At 40.6% G+C, this 23163-nt stretch overlaps 1 protein-coding gene across 1 annotated transcript in view; it reads right to left on the bottom strand.

Moving 5' to 3' along the window:
- Window positions 1-23163, bottom strand: part of Exoc4 (exocyst complex component 4) — a 711882-nt gene that overhangs the window by 90027 nt on the left and 598692 nt on the right. The window lies entirely within an intron of this gene.

Below are 23163 nucleotides of genomic sequence, written 5' to 3'. Positions count from 1 at the left end.
TAAAATCTCTGTGTAGATTTGGGCTCCATTCTCTGGGTACTGTATATACAAATATTGCAATTGCTGAAAAAAATCTGAAGAAAGCCCCAAATCCAAAATGCTGTCAAGCCTGTGTCTTCTAAAAAATACTTAGCATCTTCCCATCCCTCTCATCCTTCCTCTCCCTTCTTTTCCTCTTTTATACGTTTGGGAATGAGCCAGGGCCTCAAGCATGCTTCCCTGAACTGTTACCTCTTGTCCTGCCACTGCTCAGTACTTTATGCTTCAGATTTGATGTAGACTCACTCACCTCTCATCATGAATTAGAATTATTCCACATGAGCTATAGGGATTCATTCTATAGATCTACCAACACCAAAATCTGTGGCGTTCTGTCCGTTACATAAATTGGTGTTCTGTTTGTGTTGGGCTCATCCTTCCATACAGCTTATATCATTTCTACGTTATCTACAATTCTTGATACAATGTAAGTCCTCTGCAAATAGTTACTATGCCTTATTTTTAAAGGAAATAATGGCAATGAAACTGTCTATACGTGTTCAGTGCAGCTGTGTTTTTTTTTTAACTTTTTCATTGATTCTTTGTGAATTTCACATCATGCACCACAATCCCACTCATCTCCCTGTCTCTCTGTTTTTTTCTTGAATGCTTTTGATCTGGGATGGTTTGATATGCAAGGAAATGAAAGGCTAATTGTTTTGTTTTAGTAGCACAAAGCAGAGACAGTTTTCACTATTTTTTCCATTAATGCATTAGTTCTGGCTCTTTGTTTACATGATTCAACTGCAGTTCACTCTGTAGCAGTCTGGATTACATTTCCTTATGTCTTAAGTCTTTCAGGAACCTGACCCTGACCTTTGCTCGCCCCTTTAACTTCATTGTTTGTATGTCCCCTATGTGAATGCACAGAATACTCTGAACACATGTTTTCTTCATAGTCTTCTCTTAATTTTACTTGATTTCTGCATTTATATATGTCTATATATCTATACACACACACGCATACATATATGTATATATATTTATTTTTATTTATTTATTTTGGTTTTTCCGAGACAGGGTTTCTCTGTGTAGCCCTGGCTGTCCTGGAACTCACTTTGTAGACCAGGGTGGCCTTGAACTCAGAAATCCGAGTGCCTCTGCCTCCCGAGTGCTGGGATTAAAGGCGTGCACCACCACCGCCCAGCTTAAAATAATTTTCTATTAACTCTTAATATGGCTAATTACTATTTATATGTCAAGATGTAAATCAGAGGCCATCTTTTTCAGAAAGGCTTGCCTGACATGTACATTCCCCTAAAGGACCATACTTTATATATCTCCATCAACATGGTGAGCTCACTTTGTATTTAGCAAACATTATAATACAACTACATTCCTGTTGTCTTTCCATGACTTACTAGCCATATGAGCAAAAACTGGGTCTTGTTTGTTTCCTTGTCTACATCCTAGCACATGGGTAGCATTGCTGTTATAATTCACTAACACATACATTTCTACAAAAAGAATTCTCTTCCCTGATGGCTCTATAAGATAGTGCCTCACCAATTCTACTGGATGAGTTCCAGGGAACACACAATTTATGAGTCCTTGTCTATGCATGTGACCCTTGTGCTTGTCAAGCTGACCGACTACATGTCCATCTCTTTGCTGAGCTGTGATGCCTATTGGAGAGCTAGATATGGAAACAGCTGGCACAGCCAGAAGAGTACAACAGAGGAGGCACGTGAACAGCCAGAGGAGGAAAGCCAAATTCCTCCCTCCAAGTAACACCTTACACCACAGAGTTACAAAAAACCCTAACTATCCGGGGAACATCTTCAGGTTTTTGTATTTTTAGTGTTTATCTAAGTGTGTAGGCAGCATCTCTCTAAAATACAGACTACCACATTACATTTCCAAATGTACTTATCTCTGGGAAACAACGATATCACCTCAAAAATAGAATACATAAACATAGTTGATAGACCAAATGTCTACAGTGAGGAGTGCACAGAGCTTCCTTGGAAAGCACAGAGCCGGAGAAGGGAGACCGTCAAGCCAGGCAAGCTCTCATTCCCAGCCCCGTGGCTGTCAGATCACAGGCACCTTCCCTGCTTTCAGGTTTATCATCTGTAATATGGAATTAAAAGAACTAGTTTTAAATTAGCTCAGCAGCTCTAGGAACCAGCCTGTGTATAACTACTATAAGGTGCAAATGTGCAGGGCTAGGGAGGTTTGGCTAGGATACACCAGGAAGTCAAGGAGAAAGTGGAGAAAATTAGAAATGGGCCTGTTACTTCATGGCTTCCTTGGCACCCCTGCGTTGTTGGTTTTGAGGAAGGAAACAGGAATGCCCAGTGAAGCTCAGAAAGTGATGCAAACTCATTTGAGATGAGATGTGATAAGCAGGCCTTCGCACAGTCCCATCAGCTCGGTAAACACCAAGCAGAGAGCTAGTACAGACCGCCACCAGTGATAAAGGGCCAGCTAAACACTCGATTAGTTTTTCATTTTGTGAATTAATGTCCTTCATGGAGTGTGTACACTAACTGGTAATGAATTGCCTTCTTCCAGCTGCCCGGGGTACTCTTCACTGACTCTGCTAGGAGGCATAAATTTCACTTGGAAATTAGCACTTTTACGGAGGTAATCATTCCTTTAAAAGAGGGTCATTTTCTGTTAGTCTCTGCAAACATCTTGCTTTAAGAAAATCTACTGTTTTCTTATAAACTATCTGTCTAGTCTATTTTATAAAAAGAACAGAAAAAAGGAAGCAAAATAATCCTTCATAGGAATCCATCCACCCATCCATCCATCCATCTGTCCATCCATCCATCCAACCATCCAAAGGTCCTAGGTAAAATAGAAATAGGAAAATCTACTCTTTTCAGGTGGTGGTGGCACACGCCTTTAATCCAGAACTTGGGAGGCAGGGGAAGGTGAATTTCTTAAGTTCTAGGCCCAGAGTGGGTTCAGGACAGCCGAGGCTACACAGAGAAACATTGAATAACCACCACTACCACCGCCACCACCAAACCAAACAAAATGAAACACCCCCACAAAGAAAATCCATCCTTAACCCCTAAAAACACCTAACAAGTCAACTGGGTGTGGCAGTAAATGCCTGTAACCCCCCCCCCCCACTCTGAGAAGAGGGAGGAGAATCCCATAACTCCATCTACAAAAGGGTTCTCAGGCAGCCAAGGCTACATAGTCAGACCCTCTCTTACAAAAGCAAAACATCAAAATCAAACCATTGAACACCTCTGAAGGCCTCTGTGTTATTTCCCCTTAACCATAAAGAAAAGGCAGTCTTTTCCTGACTAAACTTACATATTACCTGGCATGGGGAAGGGGTGTCTCCATCTGCTGAGATCTTTTATGCCCTCTCCACCCTGAGAATGAGATGGATAAGCCCACGTCTATGACATGACAGTGTTTCATTTCTAGGCAGTATCTTATATGTTTTGATGCTCTTTTCAAACTTTAGCCAGCTTCGATTGGGCCCTTTATCTGGAAGTCATGCCTTATGATGAAGAAGTCATCTGTCAATCATTGCAAGGTCGGCAGGGAAGATGGTTAGGAAACCAGCCTCTTCTGATGGTGACGGTTTACTAAACCACTGATGACCTTAAACCATAGCACAGACTGAAGAAGCTAAACTTAAAAACCAGGAGCAAAAATGTGGTCGGTTCTTCAACTTTATCTTGCTTTAAATATATATATACATATAGTAAGTTTACCATAAAGACAGGGAGGCTGTTGGTCTCAGTTCTGACTGATTCCTTTGCTGACTTTTTAAAGAGGGTTAGCGATTCATTTTCTTCCCCAAAGATTTATATAAATCCTATTTTCTTAAGAACTTCAAGTTCTTTCTCATATATTACCTCTTATTAGCCTTGCAGATTTTAATTAAAAAGATTTCACAGGGGCATACATACATAATAAAAACATTCTCATAAAATATATAAGACAAGTTCCTGTTTCTATACTTAACATTCTTAATATTCATTCCTTCAATGTGAACTACTCCTTTTATTCTTCTCTCTAGAATAGTCAGTATTTCCTAAGCTAACTACTAAAAATAAAACAAAAAACCCGCAAACCCCAAACTCCAAACCTCTGCACTGATTTAACTCTCACACATGTAGACAACAGCTCAGCCAGGCTGTAGACCCTGAAGTGGACAGGACTCTGTGTAGACAGCACCTCAGCCAGGCTGTAGACCCTGAAGTGGACAGGACTCTGTGTAGACAACAGCTCAGCCAGGCTGTAGACCCTGAAGTGGACTCTGTTTCTGTGCTCCTGTGAGTCCTCTATGAACCATCCATGCCGTGCACAGTTCTGGGCACAGAGCAGGCAGAGTGGCAAAGCCAAGAATAAAGGAAGGGGCGGTGTATTTCGTGTTAGTGCCGGTTTTATTTTCACCCATCCTTCCACGGGAGCTCTTGGGTCTGTCTTTTTTTCCCTGACACCATGATGTCATGCATTTAATTAGAGGTTCGTTCTTCCCACACAGTGCTCATCCTAGGGGTGCTGGTCCTCACATCTACCACGCTGTCACTTTGCCTTCACTGCTGGCCCTGCTTGTCAGAAACATCCCTGGTGATGACATTTCTTTTGCCTTTGGACTCTCTCCAGTTTATAGAGAAGTTCAGTTCCTAAGGGTTCAAAATTCTGCTGTTCCCTTGTGACACACACATAGGGTTTTTACTTCACTATATTACAACAGCTCTTAAGTGAAGTTGATGGTTTTGTTGTAGGTTGATTAGCCTTTCTTAGACATTCAGAATGTGCTCTGGAATATACTAATAGCACTCATCCTTTTTTTTTTTTTTTTTTTTTTTTCTTAATTCCTGAAGAGTTTCAAGTTTGGAACACTTTAAGTGTAGTTGCTCTCCCCTAACCCCTCACAAAAGGAAGAGCTCCAGCAATGACTTCTCTGTAAAACCTGCCCTTGGGGAGTAAGAGGAGCCACAGTGAAGGGTTGTCCAAGGCCATCTTGTCAACTGGAAGAGCTTTGCAAGGCAGCCATGACCCCACCCTGCTGTGCACACTTTGTGGGATCAGTCCCCTGCCGTGGCAGTGCCTGCCACCCCTGTGCTGCAAAGGCATCCCTGTGGGCACAGCGTGTGAAAACATATTGAAATCCTCTTCGTATCACAATGCATCTGTTCTAAGAGGCTGAATGGGAGATGCCAGGGGAACATTAACTCAGAATTTCCTAACTTGAGTGCAATTAAAATCTCAGCCACAGTACAGAATTAATGTAGCCCTTTGAATTTTAAATACATATTATAATTAAATGACACCCATCTGTAGAATATGAGAGTGCATTTTTATTGAGGATTTCAAATGATATAATCTGTTTCTATGAAGCATAAATGGCTTGGTTCATGTTTCCAGAAGCCGCAAGAGCATTATATAGATGTGGTGTAAGCTCCTGTGGTGACACTCACTTTTGCTCAGATGTAAATGTCTGACTTGTTGGTTACAAACTGTTTGTGTGAGATCAAGGGTGTCAGAAAATAAGAGCACGGTTTTTCAAATGTCCAGGTTGGGGTCTCCACAGATAACCACTGGAGGGCTAACGGGAACAGAGAGGGTCACAGCAGCACCTGTCTGCTATGACTAGCACCAGATCGGGACTGCAGTCCTCTCTGAATGAATTTAATCCAATCTAAGGTGAAGTCTGCTATGAGCCCAACTAATAGTCATGGGCTGCAAAGTTTGTTTTGAAAAGAAGGTAAGCTTTAGGTTCCTGTAACACTTCTTAGGAAACAGAGCTGCACTACTAAGAAGAGGGTAAATATATGGCTATGCATTTAGAGTGGCCATTTATTGGTTCCTTGCTGTGATAGTCCCAAAGTTTGAAGAACTCATGGCCCGAGATAGGCAGGTTCTAGTCTTGGCTGTGGCACCACCTAGCAGGAGATACAGAGAGATGAGAGGAGGCGCACAGGGCGCTGGGCTCACCTGCTGTTTAGATCCTGCCTGCCTGCACCTCTCTTGGCCTCCATGAGAATGAGGGCACCCATCCCATACCTTGCAGGCTGCTGGGAAGGCTGGGACAAGATGACACAGCCTGGCTCCCACTTGCTGCTGTTCAGGAAATGCCAGTCACAATGTAGTCCAAGCCTAGGCTGGGAGCAGGCTGCCCTAGGGGCCAGCCCTGCCTCTAGTACCTACCATCTCATCTCTTAGGAGAGTTGTTTTATCTTTGAACTTTATTTTTGGTTTCTGGGAAAATGGAGGTGAGAATACTTACTGCTGTGTTTCCGCCTGCTGCTGTGACAAGGGTTTATGTTCTTAGTGTCTTATCTCCATCCTGCACTGGAGATCTGATGTATGCCAGGGCTATTATTCTCTTGAGCAGGTATCAGATGCCCCAGAGCAAATACACATCACTGCCTTGCCCCATCACACACCCTATGGCCTCTCCCTTCATCTTCAAAGCCAGCAGTGCATCCTCTCTCACAGTGTAGCCCACGACCCTACTCTCATCTCTCTCCACTTGTGAGGACGCTGGGTTCATGTGCATGGACTGGGATAATCTCCCTATTTTAAGGTGAGCTCATGAGTAATGCTAATTCCTCTTTGCCTACCAGATTCCTAGCTTTTAAATATTTGGGTACAGGCATCTTTGATGAGGCAATTGTTCCTTACTGTTCGGTGTACTGAGGGGACATCCAAACTTAGGTTCTTCCCAGATAGAAAAATTCTCCTTTCAATACATCCACACATGGGATCCTGGCAGAACACTCCTGAGGTATGCTAGGCTTTTCCTGGGCTAATGGGAGTTAGCCTCGCCTCTGTCTTCATTCTGAGGAGCTCTCTCTATGAGGATTCTAGAATCTCTCTTTCCTAGCCCAACCTTGGGTTTACATGGTGTACCAGTAATTGCAGATTTTGGGAAAACCAGGAAAAGGTTCATTTGAGAAAACTCTGCAAACAGAAGCAAGGGAATGCACAGCAGGCTCTCCCTGGCAGCATTTGTTAACTGAGTTCCCTCTGAGGAGACATTTGCAGACTACTTCTTTTTTTTTTTTTTCTTTTTTTCTTTTTTTTTTTTTAATTATTATTTTCTTTATTTACATTTCAAATGCTATCCCGAAAGTTTCCCATACCCCTCCCCCCACCTCTGTTCCCCTACCCACCCACTCCCACTTCTTGGCCCAGGCCTTGCCTTGTGCTAGGTCATTCATTTACATCATGAGCTGTTTGTTGCAGTTGGCGACATGCATACTGACTTTGTTAACATTGAGATCAACATCAATGCTAGTAAGTCACATGCAACATATCGAGGTTGGCCCTGACTGTTGCCTGATGCCATTGGTTTGCAATTTAAATGGATATGAAGTGCTGGTGAGAAAAAGGAACAGTAGCCAGAACAATCTGGCAACAGTGGCTTTTTTGGCAAAGCTCACATGTCTTCTTCTACTCAGAAAGCAGAAAACCAAGTGGATTGCAACATGTAATTGGTCCTTACAATCCTAGCTAAGTATCTACCTTTCACTACACACATTTCCAAGGCTTTCCAGCTACATGGAGTAGATGTGCTTCTCAACTCTTTAGGTGTTTGGAGCAGTCCTGCTGAAGCTAGCCGATAAGACTTCTGATGTTCCATGATGTGTGTGAAGCCTTAGTAGAGGGTTAGCATATACAGGAAATCATGGGCTAATCCATCATCCATGTAGAGGACACAAAAAACAGCTCATTAACAATTAGGAATCTTGACTTCCTAATCTAAAATCCAGAATATCTTGAACTCTTGGGACCTATATAAGAAAAATGGTAATTTAGTTTATGTTTTTCTACCAGGAATTAATTAAAGACTAAAGAATATAGTTATTTAAAATTAAGGACTTGAAAGTTATTGTAGGTGTTTAAGTTAATACATATTTATTTGAAAATGTTTAATATGAATAGTGTTATTGGCCTGTTAGTATTCAGCCCATCTGCCTCAATCTGTTCAGGGTCACTCAGATGTTTAACGGTACATGAAATTATCCCGCCTTTTAAAGTAAAATTATTTAAAAGGGTGCTAACTGGAAAAACCCCTATGAACAATCCTTACACTAAGACATGCTTCAAGTTAACATCTAGTGAAGGATGCATGAAAAACTTTGGCTTTAGGGAAATTGTGGAATGTTGAAAACACTTAATGGTCAAGTATAAGAAGACCATTGAGCACACCACAGAGAAATACTAAAAAGAGGAATAATTTTAATTATGTGTTTTACTCTCTATAGTCTTTACAGTAGGAGAAAAAAAACAAGTGTACTTGTATTATTAGCTCAAAAATGGAGTTTTTCTTTTAGATAAGGAAATGGGCAGAAAACATTCTCTGTGAGTCAGACTGACTAACTATAAATAAGAAACATAGCTTTCCTCATTATATATTAGTGGAGTAGAACACACATAGACCCAATTCTCAGTTTTCCTACTAGGAAACAGTCTTTTCCTGTTCCTTAATTCTCCAGTGGCTGATGGCTGACACTGACTGACGAGCTATGGTTGAAGACAGGTTGGACAAATTCTATAACATGGGCTTTGGTATTTAAGCTTCTACCTTTGCCTCTGTGGAGTTTTCCTGAGTGTTTCCTACTTTGCAGCAGCCAAAGATGAAAGACCACAGGAGGGGAGGGATCTGCTTTCCTGAGTGAGGTAGCCCCTAGCTGAACCTAGCTCTTTGAGGATCTTTGGAGATAGAGTGGCTAGGCAGCATACTGAATTCTGGTAAATATTTACTCACAGATAAACAACAGAACATTCGAGTTCCTACACACTCCTATGGCAATTTTTGCATGTTTTTGGCTATGTTATGCTTCACTCTCCAATGACTGAAGAGGGCGGAGAGCTTCCATGCAGGAAGGATGCTTACTACCTTCTGCTTTCCTGGGGAAACATCTTTTCCCACCTCACAGCCTTCTATCCTCTTCCACTCACTGCAAGTTATCTTCTAATTATGCTATATTTTCTGAGACAATTCACAGAGCCAATGTGATAAAACTCCCAAACAATAAGACCATCAGAAGCAATGGCAGTGTTGGGTATGATGAAGCACACCTTTAACAGCTTTAATTCCAGATTCAGGAGGCTGAGGCAGGAGGATCTTTGAGTGCAAGGCCAGCCTGATCTAGTTACTGAGCTCCAGGACAGCCAAGACTATGGTAGTGCTGTTCCTAGAGTCCTTCATAGCTGAGGGCCTTTCACTACATATCCAAACAGAAGTGATTCTGGAATTCAAATTACTAGTATGTATATATTTAGTCATTTATAATTTATGCATATTTATAATGTTATGAATATAACCATTAATATAACCTAAAAAGAAATCAGTCTTAGACAAGTTAAAGATGGGACAAATGAAGTTCATAAATGTCTTTCCAATCACAAGAGCTTTAAATCACACTAGACAATAGCTCAAGGCATAAAAAAGTTAGGACAAGCAAGATTCAAAATGAGGATTTTAAATAAAAATCCATATTTCAAGTAACTTCTTTGACTCATTTAAGTTCTTGGCCAAGTTTTAGATATTTGATTTGGCTATCATTTAGGTTAGATACACAACAAACTCACAAAGATACTTACTAGGGGTCAGGGTTAACATTTTCTCTTTTTTTTTTTTTTTCTTGCTTGGATTTTTAACCAATGGTTTCCCTTTAAATCATTTCTCCTGTGAAAGTGAGTTGAGATCTAAAATCTGCAAACACTCCTCAGAAAACACCGTGAAAGAGGGCACAGAAAGATTGTAAGAGTCAGACCAGGGAGTTTGCAGTGAGACAGTGTCTCCTAATAACCTCAGAAGCTATAAAAAGTCCCACAGATATGAGCACCCAAGCACTGAGATGAACAAAGACAACACTAATGAACCTGCCAAACTGGATACAGAAAAGCCCACAAGTCCCCAACTCTGCACTAAGAACTAAAGGCAACCGAGGAACACAGGGAGCAGAGAGGTGGTCTTCCACACCAAATAGTTGCTCAGGGCTAAACAGCCAGCTCTGAAAACACATATGAGTCATATTCTATGGGCTCAATAGGTTATACATAGAAAGATATATGTATCTAATAAGGAATGTATGTATATAACAACAATTAGTGGAAAAGAGGCCATGAACTTGAAGGAGAGTGTGTGTGGGTGATTATACAGGAAGGTTTGGAGGGAGGAAGAGAAGGGGAAAATGATATAATTGTATTATACTTTCAGCCAGCCAGCCAGCCAGCCAGTCAAACAACCAACCAATTAACCAAACAACAAAATATCAAATAGAGAATTGAGAAATCTAGTTCAGTAGATAGTTTTCTAAAATGCTGAAAAGGAAAAAAAACAACAACAACATCAACATCAACAACAGGCAAAGGATGTCAGCCTACCTCTGTGGAATCCTTAGTTTTTATTTTTCTCTCTCAAGACACTTTACTAATAGGACTTGATATATTGCCTGAATGAAGACCCTATGCCATTCTAATACTAAAACCAGTAATGTAATTGTTTAGCTTTAAAAAGCATATATAGTCTAATGTGTTGCTTTCAATATTCTTAGGAGGTATATAGTCTAGACAGATAATAGAACAGGAAGTTTAAAGTTTAATAGTAAATGTTGAATTTCTTAGGATTAAAAAAATAAGGCGTTGTTCAGAAGTTTTTATTTCATTTTTATTACAATTAGAGATAAGAAATGACTATTAATTTGAAAGGAACAGATAGAAAATAAAATAAACCAGCCACAAAAATAAAATTCTATATAATTCCACCTGTAGAGAATACCAAAATAGTGACATCTCTAGAGATAGAAAGTAGAATGCTTGTTGCTTGGGGTAGGGGAAAAAAAGAAATAATTTAATAGATACCCAGGCTTTCCACCTGGAAAAGAGAAAAGTTCTTCAGCTAGATGGTGGTGATATTTGTACAACAACGTGCACAATTTGGGAATGTACTTAAAGCCCTCCAACAGCCCATTACAATGGCTGAAACATTAATGAAGAAGAGAAAGTGCTGTCTCTAGGCAATGATCCTAAAAGAGGGGCAGAATCTGAACTCTTGCAACAATTCAAGTGTTTTAGGACCCCACAGGCAGCAGAGCAGGGGTCAGCAGGGAGCTCTGTCTATCACCTGCCACTCTTGTGAGACAGGCCCAGTTGAAGTGTGGGCATGTTTTAAGGACAGTGTTTATGCAAGCCTACTCCAGTGCAGGTAGAACCCCTTGGTGCTAAGGGCTCAGGAAATACATGGACTATTGTTTTCTTGTTATAATAACACCATAGTTTCTTTAGGTCCATCTGGCCTGATAGACTGAAGTTATAGTTTACAGAGAAGTTACTCACAAGAACTTGGGGCTTCACATCAGGCCCCAATTATTATGGTTACGAATAAATACAACCTTCCATATGCCTGAGTTCCCAGGCCACATGAAATTTGGAAAGCTGTTAAAGTTAAGAGCTCAAAAATCCAATTTCAGATCCCTTGACAGTGAAGTCAAGTTAGCAAGCAGACTGGCTCAGCCATCAATGGGGAGAATAAGAGACACAGAAACAGGACTGGGGCACTTCTCATCAAGAGAGTGTGGGCAAACACTGCAGTGTAGTGAGAGTCAGAAGGAAGATGATCTCAGAAGGAAAGGAGCTTCACAGGAGGCAGGAGAACACAGAAATCAGCGCTCACTGGAACAGGTGTTGTGCATACATTAGCTGACTTGATCCTCTGAGCAATCCTACCGGGCTTTAAAATATAGATGACATGTTAGCAATGTTAAAAGTACTTTGCCCAGTTCATCTCCTGAGCTATGCTGGGACTGAAGTGCAAGTCAGGCAAGGAGGTACAAAATGGTGTTGAGTTGGCTTCAGTGTTCCACGGGTAGGGCTGGGTCAGTGGAGAAAAAAATCAGAGCATGGTGCTGAAGAAAATTTTGTGCAAATGAGAGGAGGTAGTTCTGGCCAATGGTGACACTTGTGGCAGCCATCTGTCTGCGGGTGACCTATGCTCTGCTTTCCAGAGAGGCTGGTACAGTGACATATGCAGAACTCTCGTGGGGGTGTTTCTCCACCACACTTCCAAGATTTCCGTGAAAATAAAAGGCTGTTGGACTGAGTTAATGCGTTAATTGGGCTTGTGGTGCCTTTAACCAAATCACACACAATGGTTGAGTTTTAGATGCACTGCCTTCCAGAGATAGACTTGAAGGAAGCCCTAAGCATCCTCCTGCCTCTGAAAACTGAGCAAATATTTTTCTTATAAAGCCAGTCCCCTAAGTTCTTATTATCAGCATATCAGGGGGAACTACAAAGTCATTTTCATTTTGTTCATAAAATATATAAAACTTGAAATTAAAACGTGGATTTTCTTTTTCTCTTTTTTGAGATGATTTCACTGTACAGATATACCTGCCATCAAATTCAATTCTATTATTTCTCTAGAAAAATCTTGTAATGCATATGTCTTTAGCAGGCCCAGGAGACAGCTACCACTGGAGGAAGATGTGGCCACTTTGTTCTGATTCACTATCCTAGCAGGTTCTCACTAAAAAAAAGAAGGGATTTGGCCTCCAATTAGAAAGAGCACAGGACAAAAGTCTGAATAAAAGACAAACACCTAAAAATTTGTGTTCTAGGCCTGGCTCAGAGTCAGGTGAAGTCTATGCCTGCTTTAAAAACAACCCTTTCAGAACCATAGGTGGTATAACTTCTCAGAATGAAGACAGTTAACACACTCAGTAATGAGAGCCACACAGAGGAGATGGTGTTTGAACTGGCATCTCCTCCCGGGCGTCAGGCTAATGACTTTATCATCTTCCTTTCAGTAACTTTCTCATTTGGAGTCAGTCTGTGTTTACAGAGAGATCTACTTACACTGCTTATCACCACCACGCTGAGGCTCTATAATATAGAAATTCTGATAACACCTCCTTTGCCTTGTCTGCTATGCACATCACACTGCAATGCCCTTGTCTTTACCTACCCCACACTGTGCGTTTGAGCAGCAAGGGAGGGATGTGGAGTCCAGAGAAGCACAGACTACGCACATGCTGGAAAATAAACGATAAAGAGAAGAGGGGAAACCCCAACTGCAATTAAAATGCCACAGTCCTTCACTGCGTCCCAACGCTGGGTAATACAGACACTTCCAATAACTTTAATCTCTAAGTGGTGATTGTTGGAAAAAAAGAAATCAAGTTTGCTTTTTTTTTTTTTCTTTTTTCTTTTTTTTTTAAGACAAGAGGAAAGAAAATGACTTGTCATATCTGGCTGGTTTAGAAATATAAAATCCAATTCTGAAGAAGCAGAGATAAGGAAAGTGCAGTGGAAGAGCCATCAGCTTAGCAAACACTAAATAATGAACAATGCAGAGACTGTCCGGAGTGATAAAATGCTCTATTAGAGGGACTGTTTTTAAATGAGTGATAATTGTGGCACATCCACAGTGAAAGGTTATTGAATTTTTATCTGCAGAAGAAGCTTTTGACAGACTTGCCAGAAAAGTCACCTACAAATAGCACCTTCTTTAGATGAGTTTGTCCAAAGGGGCTTCCTGGTGTGTAGCATCTTCCTGGCGTGTAGCATCTTTCTGACATTTGCAGGTTTTTGCTTCCCTCAAGGATCAGATCAGATAGTCTGGGTTTCTATGAAGCACTTGGGTTTTTCATAAGCCTTATAGAAAAGTTCCCATTATTATTCCTTTCATAAAAATTGAATTAAGTTGTTAGGTAAAAACTCAGTCAAATCTACTCAGAATTCAACAACCAGAGTTTAAAGCCATCAGTGCCCAGAGTTACTTGGAGACTCACACCTGACATAGTGGTTTTCCTCACATGAAAAGAGAGGTCTTTTACACTTTTCTGAAAAATTTGTAATATAAATCATATTCATAGATTTAAGACAATAAAAGAAACTTTCCTTGAAAACATGACAAAGAGTTTTTCAAAACAGGTCCTCTGGGGGCCACAGTGGGGGGGAGGTGGAGGGCCACTCACAGTGTGTGGGGGTGTGGAATGCCAAGATTGCTTCCTCCCACACTTCCTTTCAGAGCACATGATGCAATCCAGGCAGCCCAGGGACTCAGCATAGTTCTCACCTTGTTGCTGTAACAGTGGGGTACAGCTTAAAAATGTCTCTGCTTGTTTATGTGGGAAACAGGCATATTGGCCTGGGCTCTGAGGTACCCGTACCACAAGTGACTGCTGGATATTTTGATACACTCAGAAAACAGATTAACTCACCATATTTTGTTTTGTTTTTGTTTGTTTGTTTTTTGTTTTTGTTGTTTGACCTTGGGCAAATTTCTGTGCTCTGTGATCATACTTGGTTAAACTAAGAGAATAAAGGCTAGCCTTTAGTAAAAGCTGTCAACTATAGCTTGAGGCAAGAATGTGCAGTTAAGAATTAATGTCTATAAAGGTCCTTGAAACCATGAAGTGTGCTCTCACTGTGGAATGCCATCAATGTCATTATGCTGTCTTTTGGGCTGTTACATGCATACACATTCACACACATACCCCTCTGGTAGTCTAAGAAAGGTCTGTGTTTACTATTGATGGATACAAAAACGTTCTAAAGTATATCTTGTTTAAATTTAAGATTTTTTCTATATTCAATCCTACCCAATGATGGAAATTTCTTGATATAAGCAGCCAGTCCTTCCTCCCCTCCACTGCTTGAATTCCTTGTCAAGATTCATCTCTTTTCACTCACTACATTTCCTAACACAGCTGAACTTTGTATCAAAGGTGAAAAAAATTAAAAGGCATAGTTTTCTCAATTGAGTTCATTAAGTCATGAATTCACACTGGTTCTTGGGCTTACCTCAAGTTTAAAAACACCTAAGTCATTGATAGGAGCCAAGATTTAACAGTACAATATGTGCCTTCAGGTCCTGTCTGTTACTGTTCCTCACTGTAACATTTGGACCATTTGGCAGCCAAATTGATCCCTTTAGATTTAGTGTTTAAGCTGTGTGTGACAGTTGCCATCCCTCCTCACTATTCTGAGGGTGCTACCTCAGCCCCAGGGAATTCACACCCTCTCCTTAGGCTGGCCCAGCAATTTTAGCATGCCACTTTAGAACTTTTTTATTTTCCAACTTCTGCCTCCCATCTTTGCCAGAGATTTTCATTTATATTTATTCTTCCTGTTTCCATTTTATAGTTTTGTTTTGCAGACACAATCATTCAGCTGAAAGTTCCCAGCAACCACATTTAAGCATTCATGATATTATCATATTTTAATAAAATATTCCCCTTATGGATACAAACGTTGGCACTTTCAAAGAAATAGCCACATAATTCTTTATGGGCAGATACTTAGAACTTCGTAATTACATCGGAACGCCCACAGCACTAGCCTCCCCTAGCTCTGCAATTGATAACTGCCTCCTTACAGAGTGCAGGAAGCTCTGCTCCCCAATCAGGACAAAGAGCTTTACAGAACACCAGCAGACCAACGACCTGGCTTAGGGGTTCAGAACAAAGAAGACCTGGACACACTCTAGATATTACCTTAAAAGAAGCCGTGTGGGGAGAGGCAAAAGTAACCATCATTTGGGAGCCACTCCTATTAGGAATGTCTCAAAAGGAGAGTAGCTCTTATGCATCAGCATTTAGGAGTGTTCAAAACAAAAAGGAACAAGGGGAGCCTCTAAGGGGCTCCCTGAAGATTGGCATTAATCCACAGTCATAGCTAATATCATTGAGAAGCAGACAGCAGCCCAGGCAGTTGGTTTTCCTTAGGACACCCAGGGAAAGGATTATCTCCATTCTTAATGCCAGTAGTCAGTGTCTTCAGAACCAAACATTCTGACCACAGCAGCTTCTATACTGTTCTTTCCTTGTTATAAGTGTCAATGAGTTTATAAAAAACAATACCATACAATTAATGAGAAAAAAAAGGAGGAAAAATTATCAGTTGGCACTTTTGTCTAAACAAAACATGATTAGTTGTGAAGTCGGGTATAACATGGCAGTGAATTTGGATGTTATTTTAATGAAAGAAGGGCTTATACAGAAGTATACTCAATGTTGGTTAGAGAAGCCCCAAACAGACTCAGAGATGGTCAGTGGGTGGGAACCTTATGATGGAAATGTCACCAATGGTAATTTAATTTTCTTAGTAACCATCATGGGCATGAAATTAAACAATGACTTTGTATCACCAATAAAGGAAGAATGATAGGCACAGAGACCTACAATGGGTTCATTTTAGGAAATGACAGCTACTGACACCAGACAATAATGACAGGACTAGAAAACCTAAGTACAGAAAGATGATTAGTGAAGCTTAGTACACAAGGGCTGGCTCAGACAGACGGAGGCAGGATGTCTGATAACAGTGCACAAATATTTGAAACTTGTAAATACTGAAGCAGGAAAGGAATCACCACACAGAGAGTTCTAATTAAAAAGAATCAGATGCAATTAGGACAAGGGGAATGCTGGCTTAATGGTTTAACAAAAGCAAAGCTGAATGGAACTACATCCCACGGGACACTTTTATTCTCATTTGTGCCTTAGCAGACTAGCTAGGAGGTTTGCATCTCATTTTTGTTTACGATCAAGGCACGAAAAGACCAGATAGTGAGTTTTTCCATGGAAAGATGCAAATCCACTTTAGAAAGCATTGAAACATATAGTGGACAACATATGGACGTGCCCTGGTATACCACACAGCCATGTGGACATGCACATGGCTGGCTTCCTGTACCATTCTATCTGCGTTTTCAATGCTACAACTGGCTGGTACCTGATTCTATATTCACTTAATGGTTTTGGCAACTAGAGCCTTTTGTGTTAAGAAAAACCTTCCTTTTCTCATTTAGCACCTTCAGAAGTATATAAAGAATACTTTAATTTTCAACCATTTTGGGCAACGGTCAGGCTAATAACTCCTGAGTCAAAGTGAGTCACTGTGCCAACTCTTGTTACACATGCAAGTACCTCATCTCAGTGGCCGGTGTACCTGCCTACAAAGTGGGACTATGTCAACAACATGCTTCTAAGAATAGAACCAGCAAATCTCCTGTAGAATATTTCTTATATACATGGAGCTATAGAAATGGAGGAAGAAATGCTTAAGGGCTCTAGGTCAGTGGCTCTCAACCTTGATTTTTGCTATTAAAAAGCCAATGCAATTCTAATATGAGCTGAGGTGGTTAACTCCCTATGGTCAACTGTAGCTCTTAGATTCATTGGACTGGCTTGGTGTGCAGCACAATGCTCACACATACCCTGTCCCTCGCATTGATTACCTCTGGAGTGGGGCCCAACTCTCCTACTGATTATAGCTTATATGCTACCAAGTGTGAGAAGTGCCTCCCAAAATATTTGCTTGGAAGTAGATTTTAATTCAATACTACACATTAAAATCAGATGACAATGCATTAAAAATGGCTATCTTAGTGAAGAGACCCCAACATGGTTTGTTTGAAATAATACAGTTGTATGAGTCCATTAAATGCTGCTAATACACATGACACCTAAAATACCCCAAGCACAAAGCTCAGTTCCCCCCCACCATATGGAGCCTTTCTGAGCTGCCGCCGGTTACAATCTATATCGATAACATCATCATTTGAACTGGATAGCCAATTATGAAAGTATTGAACTTGGCTAAACATTTGGCTCATAATAGGTACATTCATTGTATGTATATTTTAAAGATCACTAGAAAGATTAAATGGGCAACACCACTTTGTGGTGGGAAAGTAGAGAGTTGATCTGGAAACCAGAAGGAATAATCTAGAAAAGATTAAATGAATTGGAGGCATAGAAATTAAATTGAAAATGATATAAATAATAAGTTATGGTGATAACATGAATGGTTCCTGGGAAGAGAATAGTATTATATCAGGTACTATTCCTTTCTAAAATTCATATGCCCAGACTGATCGAGAAGATAACAGACAGACCCACAGTGAAAGACATTCTGTAAGTACCCAGCCAGCACTACTCCCTCAGTGTAGCAAGGTCATCAAGAGCTGGAAAGTATGTATTTTAAGGCCTCTGATGTGATTAAAAGATAACATAAGAAAAATAAAACAGGAAATGGGCAGGGGTAAGAGGGATTTGATTAAAACGTACTACATAAGCATGACATCTTCAAACAATTGAAAGCAATTAAAAATCACAAGGGAAGTCTAGGAAACCGTTAGTCTTCATGATGCAAGAAAACAGGATGGTTATGTGTACTGTGATGTCCTGGGGAGGCTCCTAGGACAGAAAACGTACACTAGACCAAACCCAAGAAAACTGAAAGTACAGGCTTTAGTTCACAGCAATGCATCAGTATTGGCTCATTAGTCAAGATAAATAGTCTATCTCAATGGAAGATGTTAACAAAGAGGGCATATGGAGATTCTCTGTACTGTCTTTGAAATGATGTCTAAAAATATGAAACCTTATTTTTTAACTTTAATAAAGATGGATGTCTTAGTCAGGATTTCTATTCCTGCACAAACATCATGACCAAGAAGCAGTTGGGGAGGAAAGGATTTATTCAGCTTACATTTTCCACATTGCTGTTTATCACCAAAGGAAGTCAGGACTGGAACTCAAGCAGGAGCTGATGCAGAAGCCATGGAGGGATGTTCTTTACTAGCTTGCTTCCCCTGGCTTGCTCAGCCTGCTCTCTTATAGAACCAAGACTACCAACCCAGAGATGGCACCACCCACAAGGGGACCTCCCGCCTTGATCACTAATTGAGAAAATGCCTTACAGCTGGATCTCATGGAGGCATTTCTCCAACTGAAGCTCCTTTCTCTGTGATAACTCCAGCTGTGTCAAGTTGACACAAAACTAGCCAGTACAATGGACTTAGGAGCTTTATGATGGATCTACTGGCCTGGCATGGTGTATGACTGCCTGGACCCTTGACAACTGTGTAATAAATGTGAAGAATACAAAAGAGTCAGTAGAGCAATTTGGGTCTTAAGAAAACCAAGAGGAAATGAAGGCCACCCAATAATGTCTGAAACCAACATAAAAACCAAACCAAACCAACTGAATTGTTAAATAATTAGATTACAAGATAAGTTACCTGGGGTTGTACAAAAGTAAGAAATTAAGTCCTTCCAACAGTGGTACATCTTTGCCTGGCAATATGAGAGAAACAGGCGCCGCTAAGTATATTAGCACTATAATACTGAACTGTGAGGTCAAGAAGCTGGCTCAATGGGGGAAAGGCCCATAAGCATCTTTGCAAAGAGTGGATGGATTCCCATGAGAAATATGTCTTAGTCAATACATTAAAAACCTTCATGGATTTAGGGTAGAGAGGCATACTCAGGGGGTTTTCACAATAATGCTTCCTGAGGTTATATGATCATTTTGTTTGTAACAAAATCAAGGTAAAATATTAATATTGATTACAACTCAGATGAACTATAAAAGAGATACATGCAATAATTCCACCCACCCAATGCACAGATATTTTGTTGAGGCATGAGAATAAAATGGTGATGAAATCTAATCAACTGAAGATACCCTGATCTTTTTTACTCTTCTGTCTCTACCCCCTGGATTTCCAGATTACAGGCCAGGGTTGTGCATGCTAGGCAAATGCTCCACTGAATGAGCTACATTTCCAGTCCTTTAGATACACTTTAAAGAGAAAAGATTGAGTACTGAAGTTTTGAATAGGATACAGGATTAAGGGACTAAGCATATAGCCTTAATAGAAAAATATTAAGTAAGTAGTAATTTTGCTTAAGTAACACAATGCAGTATATAACTAAGGAAGTTCAAGAACCTTAGTCTTGAGATTTGAAAAAAATCCTAGATAGAATGCAGGTCCCTGTGAGAAAGTAGCCTGCGCAGAACATGCCCTGGAGTCTTCTTCAGCTCTTTGTAGTCTACATTTTAAAACCAACATATCCATCTGGAGAGTCAAGAAATAAACTCATGTATAAACAATCATCTGATTTTCAACAACAATGGTAAGCACACTGTAGAAAAGACAGATTTTTCAATAAGCAGTGTGGGGAAAATGGATAGCCACACACTGAAGATTGACACCAAATACTTACCTCCCATCAGTCCCCAAAGCAAAGTCTAAATAAGACTGAAGACTTAACTGAAAGGACTATATCGAACTATGCGAAGAAACCAGAAGGAATGCTTCAGAACACTAGGATGGACCAGGACTTCTGGATAAGACCCCAGAGCACAGGAAGCCAAGGAAGAAACAGACGAGCGGGAGTGCATTAAACCTAAGCTAACCAGCTCTGCAAAGCAAATAACCAAGAGTAAGCAGACAACCTATGAGACGTGACAAACAGCACAGGTAATATGGGGTTCAGAGACAGGATGCATAGGAAAGGGTCAACAGAAAGCAACGTGTGTAATATACCTAAGTAGATATTTCTTAAAAGAAAGGATAGCACTTCAATATCATAGGTCAAATCAAAACCACAAAGAGAAACCTCCTCAGTCCCAGAAAGGTGTTATCAAAAGCATGAAAGATGAGAAATGCTGTTAAAGAAATGGAAAAGGGGAAGGAAGCCTTGTAAACTGTTGATGGGGTTGTACATTAATAAAATTGTTTTGAAAAACAGGATGGAAGATCTTCACGAAATTAAAACCAGAACTAGCACATAACTTGGCAATCCCTCTCCTGGGCACAGGCCCAGATACAATGAAGTTACTAAGTTAAAGAGACATCTTCATGCCCACCTTCATAGACTCATCGACCATCAACTGATGAATGGACAAGAAAACATCTCTGTTTCTCTCTCCCTCAACACCCCCCCAGAGGGGGAAGAAGACTATTTAGACATTTAAAAGAAAGGAATGAATGAAAGCTGGTCATCTGCAACACACACACACACACACACACACACACACACACACACACACACACACACATGCCAGAGGAGGAGGTAGAATCCCCTGGAGCTGGAGTTACTGTGAGCTGCTTTTTTTGGATCCAAACCCAAGTCCTCTGTCAGAGAAGCGAGCTAGCTCTCTGAACTAGTGAGTTATTTTTATTCTCCAACTGAAAGACCCTTAAGGGGAGCGGGTGTAGCAAGGGTTGAGGGAGAGAATATATTCTCAGGAGATGGATCCTGCCTATTAACCCCTTATTACATGTGTTGTTTGCCCCATTTCATAGGTTTGTCTACTCAGGAGATGGAACAGCAACTACATATGGAACGTAGAAGTACAAAAGTAAAAGCAATGTTTTCTGCAGTCAGCATTTAGAAAAGGGGAGAAGGCCCTTTTGGATGTTAACAGAGATGGAGTGACAGGAAATAGAAAAAATTAGCCTTGGAAATGCCCCTCGCTCTGATCTCCTGGACCATGTGTGACCAACCATACTTTGCCACCACTAGGTGATACTTTCCTCAGGAGGCTATGACATGTTTCAGGTGGATGAGGATCCTGCTGTCCTTGAATGAATAGATGCTTACTGCGACAATGACTTTCTGCCAGCTGTCTCTAGTCCATTACAGTTGTAATGTAAGTTTAATGCAACCTGACATTTACCATAGCAAATAGTTACCAGGGTGTAGAACAAGAAATAAGCCTGAATCCAGCCCTCCCCCTGCCAAACCCCCACCATCTTGCTAGGTATCATCTTCACGCTATCTCTTGGTCTGGAAGTACTCAAGATGTTGTAATCTTTTGGTTCACTTTTCAAGACAAAAAGAGCTGTCCTTTATAACTGTAGGAGAGTCACACTGACATGGAACAATCCAAGTAGGCTGTTAGCAGAATCTCCTTTGTTCAGATGACAGGCATCAATGGGCACTTCTCTGGGAAGTCAGAGCTGGCAAGTGGGGATGAACTGGGCTGACTGCTAACAAGATATACTAGGTTTGCTTTGGCCTTTGTTTTAGCAAAGACACCAGAAGTAGTGACTGTAGTTCACTTGGGTTTTGAACTGATTTTTAAAACGATGACAGTTAGTTAAATCACTCACTGGGTGGAATAATCACCCTGAAAGGAACTGAGGGGGTGCAACTTGTATTATAAAATGGAGCTGAGTACACGAGACACAGCAGTAATGGGTGCAGAGAAGATATCTTTGTCAGAATAACAGAGATGATTAAAGATGTGAATTAGACATCATCTCCACTGGGTACTCTCAGTGACATGAACACAACAGCTAAATTGAGCAATTACAAAGTTCAGTGTAACTCAGAGAGCATCTTTCCTCCTTTAGAAAACAGTTAATGCCAAGTTAGCTTAGCCTGTCTGAATCATGCAGTGACTAGCTTTAGAGGTTACAAATTGTTTTGTCTTGTGAAACCCACTGAGAATGGACGACTATAAATCTAATATGCTGTGCCACTCGAAATTAAAAAAATATTATAAAATGTTAGATATTATATATACAATATGTATGTATATATATAAATATATATGTAGAGATACATGTGTATATATCTATATTTTCAGCTATAGCTATGCCACCAAACAAGCAGATCCCTTCTAAACATCACTAAGAAATATACCTGTATTCACAGGAGCCAAAAGAAACCAAGAAAAGAGGCACCTGGTCCCTATTCAGAGTGGTTTGCAGTTATCAAAGAGAAAATTAGCTCTGACTTTTTAGAGAGAGGAAGGACAGAGTGGGTCTAGGAGAGAAAAGGGTTGATTTCAGTGGCTGCTTGAGACAGAACTGTGATTATGGAATTATAGAGTTGGAGTAGCCTTTCACAGACAGCTCTTTATGCAGACTGCTCAAATATAATTCCATGCCCAAACTACCCCACATCGGTACAGTTTCTATTTGTGCAGACTTCTGAGAATTAACATGTGTAATTTTATAATTAGATAAAAATATTTTACTTAAAGTGTAAGTGATTCTTTGACAGGATTGCTACCCACACTCTGTGTCCCCACCCTCTTCTGCTCTGAGAGGGGAAAGTGGCCAGCACCGGAGGGCACAAACAATGAGCCTTCACAGGATCTCACAGAGTCTGCCTGTGGGCCGGTGTTTCAAGGAACAATTTAGTGATTTTTATCCATTCCTTTTCCATTTCTAGGCTGCAGTTGTGATTACTGCAAAACAATAACTTCTCAAAGGACACTGATAGTAAGTATATCACTACTCACAGCTCAGTCATGACAAACATGGCCGCTCCTCCTGATGACCATCCAACTGCTCGCCCTGACAGGATGGTCTCACTGCTCTTTACCAAGTTTGCTTTTCCTTATTCTGATTCAATCCTTCCACTCACACATCTA

Source organism: Mus pahari, chromosome 2 (assembly GCF_900095145.1).
Source record: "Mus pahari chromosome 2, PAHARI_EIJ_v1.1, whole genome shotgun sequence".
Classification (NCBI taxonomy): domain Eukaryota; kingdom Metazoa; phylum Chordata; class Mammalia; order Rodentia; family Muridae; genus Mus; species Mus pahari.
Note: the sequence above shows the minus strand (reverse complement) of the source record. Positions and strands in the feature narration are given on the sequence as shown.